This window comes from Melozone crissalis, unplaced genomic scaffold, assembly GCF_028551555.1.
Source record: "Melozone crissalis strain CALT ecotype California unplaced genomic scaffold, PUWL_Pcris_2 ptg000014l_1, whole genome shotgun sequence".
Lineage (NCBI taxonomy): Eukaryota > Metazoa > Chordata > Aves > Passeriformes > Passerellidae > Melozone > Melozone crissalis.
In genome coordinates, this window is record NW_026535792.1 from 13,987,174 (window position 1) to 13,993,348 (window position 6,175).

The following is a 6,175-nucleotide window of genomic DNA, read 5'->3' on the forward strand; positions in this document are numbered from 1 at the left end:
GTGTTTGTTATTATTTTCAGTGACAGTATTGCCACTTCAACTCCTTTTGGAAGGAATCTAGCTGTTGTGGCTATGGAGTTGATCTCTTTGCCTAAGATACTTGTTCATATTAGAAGAATTCATGTAACATTTCCAAATTCAGACAGATGTGCCTGAAACTTAATATACTGTAGTTAGAGGAATTATGGTCATTTGGTCACAGAGGAAGAAGAGTTAAATGCAATGCTCATCAATGCAATCAATGAAGTTGCAACTCCCAGATAATTCAGTTTCTTTCACTAGAGGAGTAAAGGTTTCAGGGTATTTGAGATGGAAGGTATGCTATAAAAACAGTCCTCTGTTAATATCCTTTTTTCTTTACAGGTCTTGAAGCTTTGGAAAAAAGGTAAAGAATTCCTGAAATTTAGGGCTGCATGAGTTGAACTTGTTAGTGGCAAAAGTTATAAGCAGTTGAGCTTCCTAATACCCAAAATGAAATTCACCTGGAAGCTTAAGTTATGCCCTACTGGGAGTACCATTCCAAAAGCAGCTGTCACAGTTGCTACCTCTGACAGTATCTGAGGATCAAAAAACCTGAACAGAATTGCTTTTATCTATATGAAGTGAGCTTGGAAAACAATATTGCACCATTTAATCTTGGAGTACTAGGAAGACAATATCTACTTCTGTTTACTTCATTTGCCTTTTTTTTTTTTTTTTGCAGCTCATGTTCTGGCAAAAGGGTATAGATTTATACTTTAAATCTATTTATACAATTTAGCATGTACATGCTCCAAATACCTACATAATATATATGAAAGTGTCCAGAAAAGTAGAGTAGAACTTGTTTTCCACTAGATAAATGCTAGCACAGAAAACAGAATCATAGAATTTTTGTTGTTGCATTATAGTTGTGACATAAAAAAGCTACATACAAGTATTCTTAAGATTAGCAAAAAACAGCACTGCCGTAGAGATAAATGTTTTCTATAAGGCACTTTGTAAATGCTCAACTCCACCAGTTTTCTTGTGACACTCATGGAATCTGCAAGCCAGCAAAGCAGACCCAGAGGGTTGTAACACCAGAGAATGAAATCAGCATTCCTGAAAATTCACTTAAACACAATGCAAAAACTACATTTTGTTAGCTGTCCACGTTGTTCATATAAGAAATGAAGTGTTCAGAGTTTCTGTGCAGAGCTGCTCTTGTGGCTCCCAGGAGTTCACACGAGCTCCAGGGGAAGCACAGGCTCTGCTGGCATTGCCAGGCAGGCTCTGACTCACTTGGTATGTCACATTATTGTCATGTTTCTTCAAATTTGTACACACAAGCTCTTGGAAAAAAGTTTCCAGTATGTAATAAAAGGCAGTTTTGAGTTCTTGAAATGAATTTTCTTGTGCATTCAGCAGGAAATACTAAAGTGAAAGGTAAAGCTGATGTATTTTTAACTGAACCATTCTTCATTCCTGCTCCACTGGTTCTGTAACAGCTCATTGCTTGGATCAGCTCTTTGCATTAGGATGCTTATTAGGGAATCTATACAAAGTACATCCTTCAATACAACATACTGAATTAAGAGCTTATTTTATATAAAAGTAGATTTTTAAAGGTTGCAGCATTGAACAGGTGACTCAGGAAATGCACATTAATTGATGGAGAATCCTCATTAGAGAAAGCATATTACAGAAAAGCAAAAATAACAAGCTGTAGTTTGGTTGCAGTAAAATGCTCCCATTTTTTCCATCTGTGCTATGATGAGCACCTTGGGAGCAAGAAAAATCCAACCCTCAAAAATGTTAATTCAGGCCAGGGATAGCAAATGGCACGTGCAAGGCCTGAAAATGGCATTTCATCCTGACAAATGCACATCCTTTTTTATCAAGCATAACTAGCCAGAGACTGTTAGTGCTGAGTGGGAAAAGGGGAGGAGGTGAGTGACACCTTCTCACACCATGGCATGGACAGTCTGTCTGATGGTTAGTGTTCTGTACAGCTCCCTCTTTTCAGATTGCCCAGTAGGAAAGCAGTGGCTGCAAGCTCAGCTGTGAGCTGCTTTGATGGGGAAGAAATGACACAGGGGAATGCTGAGGAGGAAAGAAAGGCTGGAACACAAAAAAGTCCCTATGCTACCTCTAGAGATTGTTTAAGGCTTTGTCCTTAATTTTGCTGTTATTTTGGACACAAATAGCTGTGGCACAGCGTGCAGTGGGACATTTTCTCACCTAGGTAATGCCCAGCAGGTTCATTTCCTGGCAGGTTGGCAGTGTCTGTCCCTGGACACACTGCTCTTCACTCTCACTGTGCTGTAAAGTCAGGACTAGCTGTGCTGATCCTCTGATAGCTCCAAATATTCTTATTAAATGTCAGTTGCCTACTGTTCAGTTTTGGTCAATGTCAGCTCCTATCACTCTGAGCTCTCTTTGCTGGAGAGCTCTCTAGAGAACTTGCTGGAATTTGCCTTCCTCAGTCCTTTTCTGGTTTGTAGGATTACTTGTATTCATGGAGAAGCTTTATGTGCTGAAATGGGCAACTCCTTGTTTTTCAAGGTTAAAATCTTTAAATACTCAGTTAATTACCCTTAGAAAGTCAAGATCCCATGTCTGCCTCAACAGCATAGAAAAACATGCAACAAAATAGTGTTATTTTTGGGAAATCCTAGGGAATGATTCAGATGAAGTTTCAGCACTCAAAGGAATTGAAAAGTTTGCTAGCTCAGTCTACACAGTGCTTACAAATAGTGCAACAGTGCTGGAATCCAAGGCAGCTGCTGCTCTGGTCAGAGCTGAGGCACTGCCTGGGCTGCCCTCCTCAACAGGCAGTGAGTGAAATGGGGGATGTTTGATAGACTCAGACTCTCAGCCAAATGTACAAACACCTTGGGGTGCACAGGGACACAAACTCAGCTAAGTTTTACTATTTTTTTTAATTACTCTCTTGAACTTCCTTTAGTGCTGACCCAATTTCAGTTTAGGTCCCATCCACCATAAGTGACACGTGTTGTGAAACACATAGGGGATTGATCCAACAGTGTCCCATGAGCCAAAGCCTTTAGCTGAGACAAACTGAGGTTCTCCATCACAGAGCTGGATGAAATAACGGGATGCTTGTCTGTCTTGGAGTTAATGTTCTCTTCTCCTTTAGGAAAATTTGGATGGGCTTTTTGAGTTAAAACTTCAGCTGTAACTTTGAAAAGTTAAGTTTATGCTAAGCAGTTTTGAAACTTTTTCCTTAGTTTCACATTTTTAGATTTCTTCTGAATGTGTTTCCAAAAAGGCTGGGATAACTTGTATTTTTGTCAGAAACCCTGTGATGGCTTTTGTTCCTGCTTATTAGCACATGCCAAGGAAAAGGTCAAAGCTGTAATTAAAAGAAACACCAGTGTGTCTTAAATCACTTTAAAACTTAAATCAGCTGAGTAATGGGAACACCCTTGGGTTTGCTCATCTCTTGTTTTTGGGGACTCTAAAATATTTACAAAAACAGACAATTTTCTCTCCAGTATTTTGGTATCAGGCCAGCAACAGGTCTGTTAATTTGAGGGCTTTTGTTATTGCAGATTAACCACAGCCAGAAGCTGGTTTATCTTAATTACAGTTGTGTTCACAATTGAGTTTTAGTGAAGCCCTTCACAGTGAAAGTTTGAAACCAGGTAATCTGTGAGGTAACAGTAGAGGGATTTTGGCCAATTGCATGGTTATATGTTACCAGTGATTCTATTAGCTACAGAAAAAAAATATTGCTGTGGAAATAAAATCCTTCCATTGCTTGGAAAAGCATAGTAGCAGGTGGTATCTTCAAGACACTGCAGATGAATGCAGTGAACCAAGGAACCTGCTTGTGGACTTTAAACTATTTGTAATCCAGCTTTTCCATTTTTATCATGAATAGTTGCAATAAGTACATGTTTGCATTCCATATACTCAGGTTACAGCAGGTATGCTTGCATTTCTGGGTTGCTTACATGCTTTCTCTTAGGGATTGGCAAGCAAAAATAATTTTAGAGAACCCTTTTAAAAAGTAACCATAGGTACAATGATTTCAAGAGACAAACCTATTGTAGCAAGGGTTTCTTCACTTGTATTTTGATAACTCTTGAAATGACCAGTGCTGTAACATTCTGCTGGAATGTGTGACTGGTGAGGGAGTTAAAGTGCAGACATTGATGAAATAAGCAGGTTCTGGTTTGGATGGGCTTTGTATTTGCAGAAACATCCCCAGTTAATGCAGGTTGCTATCAGATTGTACTGGACAGATCAGAGCACCTGTGATTGGCTTTTCCCTGTGTTTCTGCAAGGTGTAGTCAGTGTTTACAACTTTGATAGCAGTTCTCAGAACTACAGAAGTATCAAGTACTTGTGCCACAGAAATCTATTCTAAATCTGTTACATCTTGCTCAGTATTATGTTAAATTCCTTACAGCAACTTCTTTATAAGGGAGTGAGAAATACTGTCAGCAGTTTCCCCACAATAACCTGATAGAGCTTTAATGTTAAATGACAGAGTTTTGGTTTATATTACAGCTTTCAGCAAAACAAGTTCTTATCAAAGTTTGGTTTTATTTAATAATTTTCAATTATCCTTTTATCTGGTCACCAGCTGCATAGCCCTTAGTTGTGATCATCACCTTTTACACACACACGTAAGCTTAGTGAAGAAATGACTGATGGGACATACAAAAATGAATCCTACAGAAGTCACCCCAAGTTCTCCAGTGCTAAGTCAAATATTTGTTGTCTTAACTGCCTTGACTGGGTGTTTTTACAATGAAATGTTTTTTTTTAAAAAAGCCTCCCCCACAAAGCCTGACATATTTTAGAAAAGTTCCAAAATACTTCCAGATTAGTAATGTCTTCAAGATGCCATCAGAATTGTGCAATTCCTGTGTTAAATCAGCAGTTTAGCTGTGAGTCTTAGTCATGCCATGCTTACTTGATCTCTCTTAAAAGGAAATGCAAAGTAAAGCTGATGCAAGTGACTCTGGATTGACCAAGAGAGGGGAGAAGTTAATTTTTTTAACTTGTGTTTTAGAGGTGCATGACACAATTAAATCTAGTCATGCAGTATCATTTGTACCAATGTATGTGAATGAAATACTTTTCGTCATGTGACACCATTATCCAGCACTGTAATGGCATCTACAAGTTCAACTACTGAATGTTTTGCATTTTAAAAGCCTTAATTGTTTATATTGTATTAATGTGTTTTTAAAGACTATAAGGAAATAACATTTCCTTGTAAATTGTTAAAATAATTTTGAACACAAATAGTTTTCAGAAAAATCCAGTTCTGTATCTTAATACCCCTTTTTGTTTATGTACCACAAAGCTGTTAAAATCTGTTACCTTTTAAATAGTGTCTCCTGCTATCAGCCTCTCTCTAGTTCAAGGTCTTTACCCAACTGAGATTTATTTTGGTTAACAGTCTTCTGAAACTCATTGTATGTAAATAAATTTAAGTGAGCAAACTTAAATAAATATTTCATTTAGATATTTCTTTCCTAATAATAAAGGTTGGATGATATACTTTAAAAAACATACTTAAAAACCTAACAAACAATAACCCAACAAAAACTCACTCTGGAAAAAAAGGATAGACTTCTGGTGCTTTTCAGGTTTTGATAAATTCAAAGGTTTCAGCAATTTGTTTTCAATCAGTTTTTTACCCCACTGTCTGAGTTTTAGTATTTTAAGTGAAATGATTACACCTGCACAATTACATTTTTACTTTACTTAAGTAACTGTTGGAATGCATATCTAGACTTTTACAGGGAACCAAGCACATCTCAAGTTTTATTTTTGTACCTCTCTATAGCTTTGTCTTTTAAAGTTATAAACTTTGAAACTGCCCATTCAATCCCTTAGCCACTATAAATTCATCTGGGAGCAGGTATTTGTTTTTTGTGTGTTGTCACACCTGATAGAGCACAGACTGCAGCCAAATGCACAAATACTTTGGAAAATGCACTGGGAATTTGTACTTCCTCTTGGAAACTCCTGCAGCAAAATTCAGTAAATTGAACTTCCTAGATTTTTAAGACTTGAATAAGATGTATTACTATATCAAGGTAAGTGACACACTGGCTGAGACTGCATTTGTTTTGTTTAAACTTAAGTATTTATCAGATGTGAATATGCATATAGGATAATTAGAGACAATGCTGTTGCACAGCAGGTTTCTCAGTTTCTCTCTTCTCCA